Source organism: Strix uralensis, chromosome 5 (genome assembly GCF_047716275.1).
Source record: "Strix uralensis isolate ZFMK-TIS-50842 chromosome 5, bStrUra1, whole genome shotgun sequence".
NCBI lineage: Eukaryota > Metazoa > Chordata > Aves > Strigiformes > Strigidae > Strix > Strix uralensis.
The window spans coordinates 89464758-89481283 of record NC_133976.1 but is presented as its reverse complement, the minus strand read 5'-3'; the positions used below and the strand labels follow the sequence as shown (position 1 = coordinate 89481283).

Here is a 16526-nt window from a genome sequence, read left to right as displayed (position 1 = left end):
CCCACCATCAGCACAGCCCACCTCCAACAAACCCACTACCGCTTTCCTCTTTGACTTTATTGAACAAGACATACCAGCTGTTCAACAAACATCCAAGCGCCATGGGCGGACTCCTGCTAATGTTTATGCCCAGGAGCAGCAGCAACCAGCTTTCTAAACCTTGTCAGTGATTTCGATACTGAACGCGCCTTATGCTCTTAGAGGCCTTCATTACCGACTTCATTCAAATCCCACATATTCACAGAAATCCTGAACTCAGGCCTTGTGGGTCAGCACCTAGCATTCCTGGCGTGAAGGAGGCTAGCTAGATTTGCATTACAAAGCCTGCCCGGACTTCCCCTTGGATATCTGACCTGGAAAGGAGAGACAAATTCTCTGAGTAGACTGATGGAGAATTCACAGCATAACTCAGCTTACTGCCGTGAAAACAGCATGTATTCCCCAAAACTGCTGCATGCGATGGCAGCGCGGGCCCCGCAGCTCGCTTGTCCCTGTGCACCATGGCTACTCCTCCTGTTCCAGGCTAATTGCTCAAAACAACTCCAGTGCAAAATGTTCAACTTCAATCTACGGTGACAACGTAGTGTAAGGAAATGTTTTTTCAGGGCTGCTGCAGTTTTTGCTTCCAAAGGTGAAAAGGATCACTGCCCTCCCTTTTTATTCTTACAGAAACTACAGGCACGCACCAGCCACCTCTGGCACCTACAGACCGCCTGTAGGCGGAGGCTGGGCCCACACTAGCAAATACTTGGAACCAAGTGTCAAGGCTTTATGATGAATTTGAGCAACATTTTCTCTGCACACAAAATAGTTTTTAACTGAACACAAATCGGTGTCTAAGATAGCTACTAAGAAACTTTGTGTACAGAATTGTGAGGAGGAAACGCTACAGAAAGTCAGTCAGAGATTCCCTCAGGTTGACAGAAGATAATGGCTTCAGAAGTTACGTGCACGGCTCAACTTTACCTCAGCCAGGTTTATATTAGTAGAGCAATGAAAAACACACATCACCATCTCTCCTACATAAACTATCAGCATCTTAAATCTCACTGCCTATGAAAACCAGCATTATAGACAACAGATATATTTCTCTCTCTTCTGAATTCTCCTCTGTGTTGGCCTTGATGAGTCTAAAAACCTGCCAAAGCACAAAGTTATTTTCTGTAAACTGCAGCCTGGACAGCAGATGCTATTGGAAGACACAACACCCACTATATACTATACACTACACCACTCTATACATCGAAGCGAGGTATGAACGTTTTGTTTGGCTGAACAGATATAAGAAACCTGGGAACGGGCTGATTGAAGGTTTTGAGGCATTTTATAATCTCTTTCTCTCCACTTCTCCCAACAAAGGATTTCAGACACAATGTGTTTGACAAACTGCATTCCTGCGCACTACACTATGTTCAGAAAAGGATCTGGGAAAGATAACACATGCCTGATTGAGTCACACTGCTCAGGCAATGAGAAGAGAGGAATTAGACAGATGAAAGAAGATATTTAATGGCCCAGAGGTGTAATGAAGCGAGTGATTTTCAGTGTTTACTTACAGATACTGACTATCTGCCATTGTTAAAATCACTTGAGAAGACAGAAATTGTGCACTGCTAAAAATATCGGGAGAAATCAAAGATCAGAATTACTGCATTTTGAAACAGAAGTGAAAGACAAAGCAGAATTTTATGCTGGTAGTTGTGTGTAAGACCACAATATTTCAGTTACTGTATTAATCATTTCAGTTGTTGCATTCATCAGGTAGTTGGGGCTGTAGAAATACTATTTCAGTTCCATGTTTAGCTTGAGAAGAGCATCACAGAAATCTCCTAAGCCTGAAACCTACTGTTTCAGAAAATGTAAGTTTTTCTGCTGAGAAGAAAGACCATTATCTTTCAGTCAAGAGCAGGAACTCATTCGCAATCAAACTTCTCATTTATATTTTACTATTTTTCAAAAACCCTAAGAATTAAATTACAAAAAATTCCTGAATAAAATTTTGCTTAGGCCTGAAAAAAAAATTTAAATAAAAATGCAAGCAAATAAATATTTTGGCTTGTTTAAAATGTAATCTAAACCAAATCTGTGTTAATTTGCAAATAGTTTTAATCATTCCAAATTTTAATTTTTCAACAAATACAGTATTTGGCCAGATGTCTTCTGTATCAATCTACATACAGAAATGATTTATGAATCATTGTTGATACAGAAGATTTACTTTTTTTTCAAGCAGACTCTTTGGGCAATACTGAACCTTTTAGGATATAGCATATAAATCACACTAAACCCCACAAAAATATGCTAGATACCTTCCTAATGCTAGTTTAGTTGCTATACAAATGCATATAAATGAGAGAGAAAAATACTCCTAAAATGACTTTGTCCAGTGTTCTCTTTAGCAGGGTGTGGTCGAAACTCTAAAATGAACTAGAAATCCATAAAGCACCTCACGCCTGTTTCCCTACACTGGGACTGGATGGAGAGTGCTGCCGGAGGCAGAACCGCCGCTCTGCTGACAGCACACACACCGCTCTGCGGTCACAGCACCAGTGACATGTCCCAGTTACCATCTCCCCTCACTGCCACTGACGGCACACACACCGCTCTGCGGTCACAGCACCAGTGACATGTCCCAGTTACCATCTCCCCTCACTGCCACTGACGGCACACACACCGCTCTGCGGTCACAGCACCAGTGACGTGTCCCAGTTACCATCTCCCCTCACTGCCACTGACGGCACACACACCGCTCTGCGGTCACAGCACCAGTGACATGTCCCAGTTACCATCTCCCCTCACTGCCACTGACGGCACACACACCGCTCTGTGGTCACAGCACCAGTGACATGTCCCAGTTACCATCTCCCCTCACTGCCACCTCCTGAAGTTCACGTTCAGCAGCCACCCAAGGCGCAGGTGCGTTCTCCATGAGGAAGCCCGAGTGTGAAGCGCAGCACGGGCAGGATTCCCCTGGTGGCAAAGGGGGCTGTTTCTGAGGCACCTCGGCGCCTGCCCTGGCGTTCAGCCCTCTGGGCCCCAGGACAAAGGGCGAGCCAAGGGGCAGGCGGGCAGCGCGTTCCAGACGCCCCTGCCCCCCCCACCCCCCACGCCCACCCCCCCGGCAGCGCCCCACTCCAGCAAAGCCGCCGTCTTCCCTGGGGGGTGACCGGCACAGCCAAGGACAGACGGCTTGAGTTGGACAAACAGGTGGAAAACTAGTCATTTGTATAAAAAACATGATCATGGAAAAATTGGGTGGGATTCTCCTGCTCATTTAAACGCGTTTTAAGTCTTTCTCTTAAATGACCATAAACCCCACGTCAGCAGAGGGGCCCCAGCACCAAGAGCGGTGCCCTGCGCTTCACGTGTTGCTCCTTCCCACTGCTGACCAGCGTCACGCAGACCCAGGGAGGAGAGGGGAAACACCTACGGAATTATTCTAGGCCTTTCCCAAGACGCTACAGAGTTATGCCAGCAGCAGTTCTACTTCTCTATGTTGCATGGCCCAGGCAAAGTATCAGGCAATGGACCTTCCACCCGAGCCTTAACCAGAAAGTACCCGCAGAACCACATCTGTTACCACAGGGGCTGGTGGTCCCGCTCCCTCTCCCATCGTGTGTGCAACTGCATCGCTCTGGTTTGGACACAAGGAGCTGTTCCCAGCTGCTGCTCTTGAGTTCTGCACTGAGCTATGTGTGCCAGCCTCTACAGCTGATGGGACTAGGGGTCACAGCTCCCAAACCGAGGGAAGGACTAAATGTTGATCAAAGAGAAGCCTGTACATCAAAAAAATCCTTACTTCATTGTCATGACACTAAATGTCCAACGTTGAAAGGTTCTAGGTTTTTCATGTTAACTGCTAATAAAAGCAGTGCCTTAATTCCACATGCTGCTACTCAAGGTACCCTCTGAAGTACAGCACAAGAATGGGTGCGTGCTGTCTTCGGCAGTGCTGGCAGATAGCAAAATAAACTTTGCAAACACAGACACATTCTCTTCAAATTCACCTTACAAAAAGACAGCAAAACAAAATCCAATAGAAAATATATTATAAACAGGAAGAGAAATGCTACTTAAGAAAGGAAAACACTAATCTAATTAAATCCTCTCTCAGCATTTTAGATCTGACTTGAGAAACTCTCTCCTATTGCATTCCTGGATTTTTTCTGACTTTCAGTTACAAAAGATTGTTCATGGGAGAGTGGCAGACATTGTTATATGACCCACAATCCACATTCATTTTTGTTCCTGGCCTAGGAGAGATTTGGGTGTGAGTCTACTACATTAATCCAGTCTGCCATCTAGTTACACAAATCTCTTAATAGTGCTGTTCTGCAAAATGTTCAGTCTGATACAATGACTTCTCCATTGTATTATGCTTTAAAAATGTTTTCAGCTCAATGGCTCTGGAAGTGCTTAAATCGGGCTGACTGTGACAACTAAGGTACTGATCAGCCTTTATTTTTCATTATCACTGCCTGTTCTCACCTTAAAGACTTCTAGCAATATTTTACTCTGTGGTTCATCATCTATGCTTACATTATCCTCTATGTTGTCATAATTTCACTTATTCTGTATTTATATTGCTGCTATTTTTTATAACTTCCAAATAAACATGCTGATTCCAAACACAATCTGAAAGACTACTTTAAATTGCACCAAAGATACAATACCGTAATAAACTTTAGAATATTGTCAGAATATATGCGGCTGAATGTCGTAAGAAAATACAAGAAATCTTGAACTTAACCCATACAGACACACTGACATGCACAGTAGCATGCGTGTCACTTATACTCAATCCTCAAAACTACATAATTGGATTCTCTTTTTTTGTTGGTAAGTTAATTTAGCATCAGGTACACGGTGGAATCTCTTATTGCAGTCGCACCCTTATTTAACAAAAAAAATGAATCTTATAAAAAAATAATTTTAAAAGTTGTATATGATTTATGAAATTCATACATCGCACATAATTTGTATGATTCTGCTGCAGTAACTTCCAGAAGAGTTAAAAGACATTAAATGTAAGTTATATGCAAGTCATTGACTTGCTGGACTCAGATAAGCCACAGTGTTTAATTATTTATGAATGCTTTGCACACTTTTAATGAACATACCCTGTACGTAAAGTAAAGCATAAATCTTTATAACACAAACAACAAGCAATTGTTGTGGTTAGTTTCTCTCCATCAATCTTAGTTATAGGGGATAATTACTTCTGCCTGGGTAGGGGATCCACGCGGTGCTACGAAACCGCTACCAGCAACATTCAGGACTTTGAGGACTTCTCACTTGTAGAGAACTGCTGATGTAAGGAAAGGGGAGTTCAACTGTATCGGGATCAGTTGATACAGTTCAACTCTATCAGCATGTATTTTATATCATGACAAAAATATGATCATACCAAGTACACTGTAAGTGCAATAACGATAAAGTAAGAAACAGCATGTAGCATGCCTTTAGATCACCTGATTGTCAGTTATGGTCACTCTCTCAGTGCCTGGTGCTTGAACAAGGGGAATATATCTTCATCAGCAGAGAGAGGACAGAACACAAGAGGAAACAAGCATTCTTGTTTTAGTTGTTTACTAAACTGCTAACATAGTGGGAATTTTTTGTTTGTTTTCTTTTTAAAAAACATGTGTGGAACTACAGTGCCTCAGTAAAACACACCGGTCAATAACCAAACAATTCAGAGGAACTGAGAGAGAAACTCCTCTCCCAGAGTTTCTGGTTTACTCTGTTAGGAATGGGAGCCAAACAAAACACAGTAAAGTTTCTGATGGAGACAGGAACATGATGTCAGTGAAAGTGCAAGATGGCTGTTTCAAGTCAAATGTCACATTATGCATGTAAATTGTGGTCCTATAAATGCAGTGAGATGGCTGACTATCCCAAAAAAGCATCCTGTTAACTTTGTGGCTGGCTTGTGGAAAGCAGCTCCCCAGCCACACCTGTGAATGTCCCTGCTCCGGCCCTCCAAGGCAGCATCCTGTGCGCTGCACAAGAGTGAGAGGAATCAACGTTTGGCTGAACAACCCAATTACAGTCAACAAATACACATGGTCAGATCTCAGCTCCACTGAAGCCAAAGGATTGTTTTCCAGCAGCCTGGATCTGACCTTTATGCTGCACTGTTGCATCAGATCTGGCCACTTCTGGCTCACTAATGAGGGCCTGATGCTGGGTAAGCTCGGCTCACCAGTGAGAGCCTACGATGCTCTCATCTCAAAACAGACTATGTCCTTACATGAGGATTAAAAAAAACCACCAAGATTTACTCTCTTCAGCAAGAAAACGGAAAAATTGATTGAGGCAGCTACCCTTCCTCAGCCGATCACAACGCCATGGGTACAAAGCATCCACGCAGGCACAGGCGAGTAGAGCTGAGAGAGAAACCTCACGCTGCGTGTGCTGGAAATGCAGTAATCTATGCCACGGGCTAAGGCTCTGTGTGTTGTTAACTGAATGAATGCAAGACTTCCTTCCCATCTTCGTTCCTGAACTAAGTTGCTTGGTTCTGCCTAAAGCTTTAGGAAAATGCAATTGTTTCAGTGACTACAACTCACCCCAACAGAGGTTGAGAAGAAAACAGGCAAACTGACCCAAGGAAACAGAATTTTACTGTTAAGTAGGTTGGCTGGAGAAATCCTGGACATCATACAAGAAAACAGCTGCTGGTATATTACAAAATAAACAAATTCAAGTTTGTTTAGCAATTACATGTGTTTTCAGTTTGTATATAAAACGTGCTTAGGGACAGCATCTTCAGCAGGCAGGCCTGCAGTCTGATCCCTGGCAAGATGTTCCTGCTCTGAGCGGCAGCCAGAAAACCACGTGTCATCCAGCCCTGAAGAGGGATTTTGTCTTAAGATTTAGAAATAGTCATGTGTCAGAAATATAACTTAATTCTGTCAGCAGTAAAAGCAAAGATTTTCAATTCTGCAAAGGTTCTGTAATTTCAGAAAAGAGGATAGAAAGATTAAGTGAATGGTGGGAGTGAACAGACCAAGTTTCATTTAGCAGAAAAACCATGCAGGTAGGGAAAGGAAATAGACTCAAAAATTTCTAGAAAATGTCAGCAATTCCTGTGGAACCAAGAATAGAGAGTAAGAAAGACTGGCTGAAATCCAGCCCAGGTTGGTGTGATGGCTCTTGGTGGATCACACTAAAGAAATTTGGCCATCTCAGTCTGTTTCCCATGTTGCAGAGCTGCCAGTAGAAGCTGGTGCTCACCAAGAGCCCTTCCAACAGCCTCTGTTACCTTCTCACACATAGATAGGGTTTATCTCAAAGAAAATTCAGCAGGATAGCCCAGGGAATGTGTGTTGCTGCTGCTCTGGCAGAGCCAAGGCTGTCAGCATCTACTTGGCACCTGCCATTACCAGTGATTTCACATAAAGGGAAATAAATGGCAGGGGAGGAGAAAGGTAAGGGCAAGAAAGGAAAGCAAACCAAAACACAGTCAACGCTACTACAATCTGCTTTTAATTTTGCTTCACCTTTAAATCACAATTCCTTAAACAGTAAAGCAAAACAAAAGAAAAGGTTGCTTTTTGGGGAGTCCCTGGCAGACGGAGGTGACCCTGGGGGCAGACAAGGCCATGCAGGAGGCACAGCTGAGAAATGAGCTTTCGCCATTTGAGTCATGTTTCTTGGTGCCTTGGTGGGAGCTGATAAACCCTGAGTCTTTCTGATATCCTGGCCCCCAGAGATGTGGTGCTACAGCAGAGCTAGTGAATGACATCACCAAGGCATGCTCAAATAGCCTCAGGTGGGTGGGAGTTCAGTAACTACAAGGAAGTCCCAAGCTGTCACAAAAATGAGAAACTTCCAGGTTATTTCTGAAAATTCTAGGTCTTCGGGCCTCATAGCATACTAGAGAGATGAAAATCTGGCTCACTCTTTTCAAAAAGATTCTCTCTAGGGATACAAAGTACCTATTTATAACATGGGCAAATCGTAGAGCATTAGCCAGACAATAGCAAGAAAATGTTTTTTACCTGCCTGGTCACAGGAAAACTCAGTATATAAACAAACACTTTCCACCTCTACCAAGTGAAGCTTCTCACAAAGACGCTGCAAAGTTTGTAGTCCTCCAATAAACAGACTTAAAACAATCTCAGAAAGCAGACACTTTCCACAAATATAAAGAAATAATTTAATTGAAAAGACTGCTTTTCATTGATATTTCATGAGAAGGCTTTGAACCGGGTCTAACGAAAGTTTAAATCATTATAGTATCATTTGTGTAAAGATAAGGCAAGAGATGGGATGATGGGATTAAAAAAAAGAATACTAAAATCTTGTCCTTTCTTCCCTTTTCTGAAATCTGCATAGCTGACATGAGACAGCCTTGGTATCCAGAAATAAATATTTCTAATAAAATACTTCAAAAATAAATACTTCTAGGGCAGTGTTTCAAACACAGCGAGTATATTTAAATAGAGTAACAGTAAATATTTCAACAACACTTTGCTTTGCAGGAATTCCTTCATATCCTGAACTCTTCCCAGGGAAATTTCATAACTTCTTGCAACATCGTGTCATTAAACATAAAATGAGTACGTACTTGATCAGCACCTTTGATTCACAGAATCCCAGCATCATCTCGGCTGGAAAAGCCCTTGAAGCTCCTCCAGTCCAACCATTAACCTCACCCTGACCGTTCCCAACTCCACCAGATCCCTCAGCGCTGGGTCAACCCGACTCTTCAACCCCTCCAGGGATGGGGACTCCCCCCCTGCCCTGGGCAGCCCATTCCAACGCCCAACAACCCCTTCTGCAAAGAAATACTTCCTAAGAGCCAGTCTGACCCTGCCCTGGCGCAGCTTGAGGCCATTCCCTCTTGTCCTGGCGCTTGTTCCTTGGCTCAAGAGACTCATCCCCCCTCTCTGCACCCTCCTTTCAGGGAGTTGTAGAGGGCCATGAGGTCTCCCCTCAGCCTCCTCTTCTCCAGACTAAACCCCCCCAGTTCCCTCAGCCGCTCCCCATCAGACCTGTGCTCCAGACCCTGCACCAGCTCCGTTGCCCTTCTCTGGACACGCTCGAGTCATTCAATGGCCTTTTTGGAGTGAGGGGCCCAAAACTGAACCCACTCATCGAGGGGCAGCCTCACCAGTGCCGAGCACAGGGGTAAGATCCCTTCCCTGTCCCTGCTGGCCATGCTAGTGCTGATACAAACCAGGATGCCATTGGCCTTCTTGGCCACCTGGACACACTGCTGGCTCCTGTTCAGCCGCTGGCAGTCAGCACCCCCAGGTCCCTCTCTGACTGGCAGCTCTCCAGCCACTCCTCCCCAAGCCTGGAGCGCTGCTGGGAAATTTTTTTTCTAGAAAATAAAACCGACAGAGTGGAAGCAAGAAGGGCTACTTAGCAGGTTTACTTCCCGACTCTGTTATTTAAGAAAGCTGGGTAGTAAGCAAACCTTGCAAAGCAGCAGAATGAAGCAGATTCTTCTTTTGGGTTCCTGTTAAGCTTTAACTAAGACACTTCACCCCTCATGGAACCAACAGATGATGAAGGGCCCTGGGTGAGTGTGAGGTTTTACTTTCAAACTCCAAGGGGAAGGATGACCTCAGCAATGCCTGTTCTGCATTGGGAATATTCTCACAACTCTCAAATTCTTTTTCAGGGAAGTAACAGTCTCCTGCGGCCTTGACTTATGGCACTACATTGCTAAGGCATAATACACCCCAGACAATGTTGTCTGAAGAAATCTGAGACTAATTTTGCTATTCTAGTAAGATTATTTTATTACCATGAACACAACACATAAAGACATCACTAAGTGTTGATGGCTGGAAAAAGTTTCATACACGCAATAGACTTTTTCCTATTTTCTTTTTTACGTAAACAGAAAATACATTGTAGGACTAATTAGCAAACTGATATATTATACTACATTATATATTACTGTATATATTATATACTGTTATAGATGTGTGTATCATTATAGATGTACTAATTTACATATATAATGAATATTCATAATTATAATGCTGTATGTACTGATGCATATATAACCTATTTGAACCCAAAAATACATTGTGCAAGAAATGAAGACTGTCCACTGCTCTACAGGTAAATATGGAGCACAGATCAAATGATTACCTTACATCAGGTTTATCATTTTTGTAGGGCTAAACATGATCGAGATTCAAAGCTCATCCTGTTATTTTGATCCTTACAAAATAAAACACTGACCATGATGTTAAGGAATTCACAGACTTGCCCCCATGCAGAAAGGACCACGCAGCACAAAGGTGGTCACGTTTCTCAAAGATAAGGGAGAAAGCAGTAGACTTTCTGTTCAGCCTCCGTTCAGTTTTCTGGGGTCGCTTCAGCTCTAGAAAGCTGAATGGGGAGCGACATCCATATATAGCTGTGCTATAGTCCCCAGAGCTCCACACACCATCAACATTTTGACAGCAGAGAAATCCAGGGGTCTAAGTTATTGTCCACCAACAAACCAGCTGGTTTCCATCAGCTGTGGACACTTTCAGAAAAATCATATACAACCTGGAACCAACATTTTAACAGTATATTTGGAGCCATTGAGTCAGCTACAGTTTCTCTCAAAAATGAGACTGTGGGTATACTTAAGCAGTCTGCACAAAGCACAAGTTCTTTTTAGGTGCAAAGCTTTCCTGTGTTCAAACCTCAAGGTTTGCACAGCCCACTTCCATGCAACAGTGTTATAGCTTGTCCCCTGGGGAAGCCAAACTTGAAGGTGCACACTAGGGTGCCAGGAACTGCACCACAGAGCGCAGGATGGATCTCAAACCTGTTTCCAATTTCAATACATTCCCTTCCTTTTTTTGTAAAAACACATACATATTTCTTTGATGAGTATCAGAGAAATAAAGTAATCCAACTTGGAGTTGCAGTGGAGTCAAGAAAGAATAAAATGATGCCATGCCTTAGAAAAAGCTATCGCTTCTCAAATGTTATTCTAGCAAGACTGTCAATACCAAGGACAATGGAAGACTGAATATGAAAGGCAAAATATGTGTTTGCAAACTGCCTTGTGAATGGGCAATTCGATTGCCTATGAAAACGTTTTAAGATGTGTGTAGTGGCTGGGGTAAAAGCTATGTTATCTGGAGTACTGTCATAACTCTAAATAACCACTTTAATAAGCTCAGAGTGTTTGGCTCCTCCATTCTGCTCTGTCTCTTGATTGATTATTTAGTTGGCCTGGTGCTAGAGCTCATAAATTTCAAAATCCCTTCAAGCTTTTTTTGTCTTTCTGATCAAAGAAATGTTTATGTATCCTTCCCATACTGTGTCTCTTTAAACCATTGGCTTTTTCAAAGTGTTTTTTTTTTAACACCACAATGTGATGTACACAGAGAGGTAAATGATGTCAGAATCCTTTCTGCCCCAAACCAGTCTGTAAATCTTCAGAAAAGCAAAGTTCATGGGTGCATTTAAAAGGGGCACAATCTGTTTGTGCTTAAAAGAAAGTCCCCCTTTTTTTGTGTGTGCAGAATAACAATGCCAGAATGTGTTATTCCAAAGAACTGTTGCCATGGTGATACCATCAATAACATAATTTTCTGCATCCTTGTCCTTTAAACACATAAGGAACGCAACAAGCATTGGTAAATGTGAAAAAAGAACAATTACCTTTTCTCTCTCAACAGCAGAGGAAGCCTTTTTTTCACCTCATCAATAGAAAATTATGTAGAAAGGAATAATAAAGACTGTTACAAGAAGCACCAAGAAGCCTATTAGTGATAAAGGCTTTTTTTTTCCCTTTCCATGAATAATTACAGCTCTTCAAGAAGAAATCAGCCCAGGCTAAGGACCCTTTGCAAGCTTTAGATGGTAAAACAAACATTTGACTATACAAGGATTTCCCTTTCATGTACCTTTCCAAGGAAAAACAACTGAAATCCAGAGTGAAATGGGAGAGAGAAAACCCAGAGAAACATCTGCTGCAATTACATTTAAAGAACCCTGCACATTCACCTAAAAGACTCATATCAAAAGCAACTAGATTAGTGACAGAATCAATATAAATTTCAAGCCAGCAGTTTAAAGTTGTCTGTGGTGGGAAAGGTTGGCTTTTTAAGTAGGATAATAACAGGAAGCTATTCTGATTCTGTACAACTGGGGGAAACAGGATTTCAACACTACATGTGTTACCAAACAGTTGTAAAGCACCGTGAAGTTTAAAACCTCAAAGGCCAAAGCAAAATGGCAGATGCACTTACTACACAAAGTCAGTTCATAAATAACGGAACCTTTACCAAAGCGGGATGTGACTGCAGGGACTTTGAAGAGTCACACAACATATAAAGAGGGAGCCCTTCTGAAACATTACACTTTTGTCCTGACTCTGCTGGGCGACGTGCACATGGGAGCTCTGAATGTGCTGCTCGGTGTTTTCTACACAAAGTGAAGGTCAACATGTTGTGCAACAGCTTTTTACATCTTTTGGGCCTTTCCCTATATACCTATACCAGACTCAGAGGTTGAAGATCATGATGGGAGAATCTCCTGCTTCCTCTCCTTGCCTCTAGATAGTAAAAGGAACACAAGTAAGAGAAAAGCGTGGAGGAAAGGAAGAAAGAATTGACAAATTTTAAAGACAGTTGGAACATGTGAGTTGGAGATGAGAATAGGAGTTGGTAAGCTCAGACACATACGTCCGACAGAGTTAGACCAAGATACACAGCAGAAAGCTTTAATCAGGTTTAATGCAGTAAAATTAATTTATTAAGATGATGCAATTCCAAACTGTTTAGCTGAATGAGAATGGTCTGTGAGTAAAAGCTAACAGCTCAACCATACAGCCACATTTACAATGGAAAGTCTGAGCTAGTTAGGAAAGGGGATTCAAGATGTTTGAATTCTTTTCCTGAACACGTTATTGTCTTGTGTTGTCCTTTGATTTCTCACTGCTTCTGTCCCTCCACCTCTAAAGTGAGAGATAATGCTTGCTCATTTTAGATAGCTCCTTCAGCTCTCCACTTGTTACTGTGGAAATCCTGAAGGAATTGTGAGCCAGTAAAGATGAACAACATATGGAGATGGCAGGAACCAATTCTTTTCCTTTCTGTTTTAGAGCCTCTGCAATGTTTCCAAGTACTGCACTATTCAATTCAGCTGAAATGCTAACACTGACTGGGTTCGGTTTCATGGAAAAAAAGCTTCCACATTCTGTCTAGATTTCAACACATTTAAGAATTGTTTAGAAAGCTCTGCTGAAAGGCTTTAATAGGACAGCTAATGGGCTAACTCAGCTTATCTGAGGCTCTATTCACCAAATTCCCCAGAAAACAGAAATTAGTGAAATCTGTTTCTTAGTTTCCAAACATTATCCTTTCCCTCTGAAGCTGAAGGAATAAAAGACAAATTCTTGGAAGGAAGTGTTATGATTGCCTTCCCTTCTGGTTTGCCTGAGACTTGGACAGAAAATATCTAGTTTTGTAATTTCCTAGCTGAACTCAAGAGGCTGAAAGCTGAACAGCATCTCCCAGTCTACCTGTCCCTCTGATCAACCCTCCCGCACGGTTGTCAACAAAACAAACTGATGGTTTTGATGAACTGGGGAGTCTCTTGGACTCCTCTGAGATACTTTTAAGGCCATTGGGAGTTTATATGCTTAATTTATGGAGTAAGTATTAAAAGCATACATGTGTTTTGTTAAGCAACACTTTCTTAACTTTGTTGGACTCTGTGACTGGAAGGACACTTAGTAATTCTAATTGCTTATAGGTTACCCCAGAATGCACGTAATACATAAGGGTCACTTCAATGTGAACACATTCTTGCACAGATCTTTGAGAAAATTTTATTCTGAAGAGAAAAAAAAGCCTCTGAGATGAGACATTTTCAAAAGATATTCCACTGCTTTACAATACTATTCTCTTTCATCAGTAATTGAAAAAACAAAAAAATTCCTTAAAATAATCAGGCATCAGCTAAATCATTCTCTTTTTCTGCCCCCTGAATTCTCAGCTGGAATTTCCTCCACTTGATCATGTAAAATTGTGCCATTTTTCAATAGAAAAGCAGAAGGAGTAATGTCAAAATTTAAACTCCCCTGTGCTAACATATTCTGAATATGTATGGTGCTTCTCAAAAGAGAACTACCTTTCCATTTTAGGGATGCCTGCAGAATGGAAACCTGAAGATGAACCCAGAAGTGTGCCTTTGGGGCTATTTAGAATTACTCACTCTTCCACTGTGGCAAAAGGCAGACTATCTCAAAAAAGCAAACTACATCATGCCATATCCCAACTAAAACTGCAGTTGTTTTCATGGCTTCAGAAAGAATGCATCGACCTCTACATCTCCACCATTTCTACTTGAATGGGTGCATTTCCCCTACACTTAAGTCACAAAAGTATTTTTTAAATGTTCTCAGAGATAGCACTGAAAGGCTTTAGTGACATTTTTCTGGCCACAACCCTACACACCAAAAGCTCTAGCTTTAAGTATGTCTTACAGCTGCGCTTTTATCACCCCATAGGTAACAGGGTAGACTTCTTGTGACACATCTTTGCTAAAGAGCTTGCCAGATCCTTGGCTGAGAGAAAAACGAAAGCTGTGAGTGCGTGGGCACTGCTCAGATGGAGAAAGCAGATGAGAGAGAGGTCCTGGGGAAGAGGCACGATAAGGAGATGAAGGAGGCTAGGCAGGAATGAAGGGTCAGTCTGTCACTGCCACTGAGTCAGAGGAGCTGACAGAGGCCCACAGAGGATGTGAGTAATAATGGTGGCAACACAGCACATAAGCAGTCAGGAGAGAAGGTCTGGGGTCATCGACCCAGGCTGGAGAAGGAAAGGGAAGCCCCATAAAGGGAAGGAAAGCAAAGCTGGTTTTGGTGAAGTCCTGAAAGTGATCGACTGTGGATATGGAATAGGGAAGGCGGTGTGCTGAACTGATCGGTAAGTTAAACTCCCAGGACCTAGAATAACAGGAGAAGAATAACACAGAAAAAGTGGGATAATGGAGAAATGAATGGAAAGGACGGCAGACAGAGGGAGTCAATGAATACAGCCTTCAGGCTTACCAGAAAAAGGTTGCCCCTCAGTTTTATTCCATGTTCCTCAGTGACGTTATACGACTATAGCTTGATGCCACTGAAGTGCTTGGCTTGAGAAAATGTGCGTTTTTCAGCATCTCTATTAGAGTTTTGTGGGAAGGCTTGGTTTCATCTGCTACAATCTTTCTCACCACAGCTCTGTATAACCAGGCTGCTTGTGGGGTGACATCAGACCAAAGGAACATTATGAGCATTCCTCTCTGCACTGACATAAGGACCATCATTATCAACATCCGGCAAAGTGTAACAGGGGAAACGCTGGATGTCCAGAAGCAAAGTACTGGGCAAACAAGCTGTGATACAAACAGGAGCTTCAGTCGCCAGGTGCTAGACTGGGTGAGCTTAGCACTCCCAAGTGCTTATGAAGTTAAGTTCTTTGTATGTTTAACAGTATGTTTCTTATTTCACCAATTTAAAAATAACCCAACCTGTGTTGTTACCATAACTTAGACTAGTTTGTGGACCTGGAAAGTTGCCACAGGGTGTGGGTTTTATGCCATTTAAATAGATGTTGTATGTTGGTTTTGGGTATCACTGATGAGCTTTCTTCTACACTCATTGAAACAATGGCCTGATTTCAAATTTAAAAATCTGGTTTGATGGTAATCCACATCCTTAAAAATTACAGGGTACCATAATCTGAATTAAACCCAACATATGCACAACAAAGTCCAGCTACCTCACTCGGCCAGCCAAGGAAGAGAACACAATGCTACTCTGGGATATGCGTGTTTACTGGATTGGAAGCGCCACCCTCCCTTTTTGTGCAGAACTTGTTCTGCCAAAAGAAATGCAGAAGATAGGCCAAGTGGTGGGTGCCAGAAAGCAAAACTGGGACAGCACCCCCTAAGCCCCTCAGAGACGCTACAGGAAGCCTTTCTCCTTTCCCTGGGCCTGCAATTCTCCTGTGAAGCTGCTTTTATGACCTTGCTTCACAACTCAGGCACAGAAATTTATAGGTCTGGCACATCTGCTAACTAGGATTCGTACCACCCCAGTCGAACAACAGCGAGCTTCCCAGCACTAGGAACCATTTTACATCATTTATAAGATTGCTGCTCCACACTGATGCCACTGAGTTTCCATCTTCAACTTCATGGCGTGAGCAAAAGGACAGAGATTTTCCTTCGATCTACTGTTGTGAAATCCTGTTGGCAGCCACTCTACTTTTTTCCTCCATGATTATAATTGCCAGATTTCATAAGTACTGAGAGGGCTTGCTATGCTGCTTTTGACCCTGTTGTCTTCCAGGTCTTCTCTCTTGCATGCAAGTTTTATTAATGTCAATGGCTTAAGAAATAAGAAGGAATCAGACTAATGTTAGGTAAAACCTCATAATCTTATAAATAAATAGTACTTTGTAAGAGGCTTTGCACTAATGTATTTTTCTAAGATGGCATTTGCACTTACAGTCCTACAAAATAGGGTTTTTTAATGAAACATTGAGTAATCGAAGACTGAT

The 16526-nt window shown here is 42.3% G+C and overlaps 1 protein-coding gene across 1 annotated transcript in view; it reads right to left on the bottom strand.

Annotated features, from left to right (window-relative positions):
• SCUBE1 (signal peptide, CUB domain and EGF like domain containing 1) overlaps window positions 1–16526 on the bottom strand; it is a 209385-nt gene that overhangs the window by 103528 nt on the left and 89331 nt on the right. The gene's annotated exons all lie outside the window — the stretch shown is intronic.